We start from the raw sequence: 2846 nt of genomic DNA, 5'->3' as shown, positions 1-2846 counted from the left end.
GTTATTTCCTTATTGATGTTCTGTTTGGGTGATCTCTGCATATCCGACAGTGGAGTATTTATAGCTCCCCTACAACAATAGTGTTTTGGTGTGTTTCTCCTTTTAGTTCTGTTAGTAATTGCTTTACGTATTTCGGGGCTCCCTGATTTAGAGCATAGATATTAACATGTATTATGTCTTCTTGGTGCATGATTCCTTTTATCATTATGAAGTGTCCCTCAGTATCTTTCTTTACCTTTTTTATTTTGAAGTCTTTCTCTTCTGATATTAGTGCCGCTACTACCACTTTTCTCTGATTGCCATTTGCTTGAAATATCATTTTCCACTCTTTCTCTTTGAATCTATATTTATTTGTCTTTGGAGCTGAGATGTGTCTCCTGGAGGCAGCATATGGTTGGGTTTCGTTTTTTGATCCGTTCTGCAACTCTACCTTTTTATTGGTGAGTTCAGTCCATTTACATTTAGGGTGATTATCGAAATATGAGGTCTTCTTGTAGCCATTTTATCTTTTGCTTTCTGGTAGCTTGGTGTTTCCATTGCTTCCTTGTTCTTGTGTTTGTTTTCTTGATTTTGTTTGGCTTTTGTGGGTTTTCTCTCTGGTCCTTCTTGTTTTGTGTTATATACTTCAGTTCTAAATCTTTGGCCTGTGGTTACCATTATGAATATGAAAAGGATAGTCGTATACATACATTCGTCCCTTTCTTCTGCATGTGCATTATCTCCATTCCCTTTGGCAGCTTATCTTTTTCATGACTTGATTGGAAAGCCATAGTCTCCTTTCTCAATCTTTGTATCCCATGCTTCTCTAGTAAAAAATACCAAAACTGATGGCTTCCCACATGTAACTTGAAGCCTTAAAACAAATCAATACCATAATTAAAAACAAAGTAGTAATTAACAAGTATGATTTTTCCAAATGCACTTTTAGAACTTGAGTGATGATCATATGGTTTCTCACTTAATTCCCTAATGTTATGAATTATATGAATAGAATTCTATTGTTGAACTACTTGCATTCTTTGGGTTACACTCCTCTTGGCCATGCTGTATTAATCATTCAGCGAACTGCAATATTTGATTTATTTTATTGGAGAATTTTGTAACTAAGTCATGTTGATTTCTAGTGTTTTAGAAGGGGGACACATTTGCGAATTGTATGTATGTCTATACTTTGTGTTGTCAGTTATCTGTTCCTATGAAACAAATTACCCACCCAGAACAGAGGCTTTAAACCACACCGTGTTATTAGCTGTCATCATTCTGTGGTTGTCTGGGCTCGGCTTGGTGGTTCGGCAGATCTTACTTGGGGGCTCTGTTGCCCCCAAAATGGTGGCTGGGTGGTTTCACCTCCCATTTTTGTGTGGTATCTCTCTCTCTACATGGTTCCTTCCAGCAAGTTGGCTAGGCTTCTTAACTGGCAGCTCAGGACTCCTACAGTGTTAAGAGGATGGAAGTGGGCACTGCTAGTTCTCTGAAAGGCTTGGCCTGGTACTGGACTACCTCTCATACTGCATCCCATTAGTGCATATGGTCAAAGGCTGCCCAGTTCAGTGAAGGGACTTCATGAACCACACAAAGGCGAGAACACTGAGCGGCCACCACAGCCAGCTTTGGTGTCAATGTCTGGTACGTAAAATGATTTGGTACTTGTACTTTAGCCTATTTTAAATAGAAATGTAACCTTTTAAATAGCTTTAATACCTATAGAACCATTTGGATATGAGTCTCTTTGAGGAAAGATGTTGATCTTTGATACATTTTTTCCCCCAATGTTAAACTAACCCTGCATTCCCAGTATAACCCCACTTTGTTGGATTTGATTTGCTAAAATTTTTTTTAGAATTTTTGTATCTGTGTTTATGAGGGATATTGGACTGTAGCGTTCTTTTCTAGTCTTGTCTAAGAGGACCAGAGTAATCCTGTCATAGAATGAGTTGGGAAATACTTCCTCCTAATTTTTTGGAAGAGTTTGTATAAACTTGGTATTATATCTTCCTTAAATGTTTAGTAGAATCCACATTTAAAACATCTGGACCTGGAATTTCTTTGTAGGAAAGTTAACACAATTTCAATTTCTTTCATAGCAATAGGGCAATTCAGTTTGTTCTGGAATGAGCTTTTTGCTAATTTCCATCTGTTCCATTGAATTTATTGGCCTAGTGTTCATAACATGCATTATACTTTTTGTAGATTCGGTAGTGAATCTTATTTCTTCTACTGGTGAATTATTTGTCTCTTTATCCTGATCATCCTGGCTAGAGGTTTACCAATTTTATTAATCTTTTCGAAGAACCAGCTTTTGGCTTCGTTGGCTTTTTTTTTCCGTTTGTTTTCTATTGTAGGAATCAATGAACTTTTTCTGTATCTTAGACTTTGTAGGCCAGTCTCTAGTGGCTGCCACTGTAGCACAAAAACAGGCTCTGGTTGTACCAAACTGTTTACAAAAACAAGCCATGATGCTGGGCTTAATCTGTAGCATATTGTTTTCCAACTCCATTTTTTTGTTTCTTGACCTCTGTAATCTTCAGTATTTCCTTTCTTCGGCTTACTTTGGGTTTAATTGCTCTTCTTTTTCCAGCTATTTAAGGTGGAAGCTGAAGTTACTGAGTTTGAGGTTTTTCTTCTTTTCTAAATTAAGTATTAAATTCTATGAATTTTTCCCGAAGTAATGCATTAGCTCCACCCCAACAATTTTGGTATGTTTTCATTTTCATTTAGTTCAAAATATTTTCAGATTTCCCCCACCGATTTCTTCTTTGCTTTGTGGGTTATTTAGCAGTGTGTTATTCAGTTTCCAAATATTTGCAGATTTTTCCAGATATCATTCTTGATTTCTAATTTAATTG

This window comes from Pteropus vampyrus, unplaced genomic scaffold, assembly GCF_000151845.1.
Source record: "Pteropus vampyrus isolate Shadow unplaced genomic scaffold, Pvam_2.0 Scaffold327, whole genome shotgun sequence".
NCBI classification, from domain to species: domain Eukaryota; kingdom Metazoa; phylum Chordata; class Mammalia; order Chiroptera; family Pteropodidae; genus Pteropus; species Pteropus vampyrus.
Note: the sequence above shows the minus strand (reverse complement) of the source record.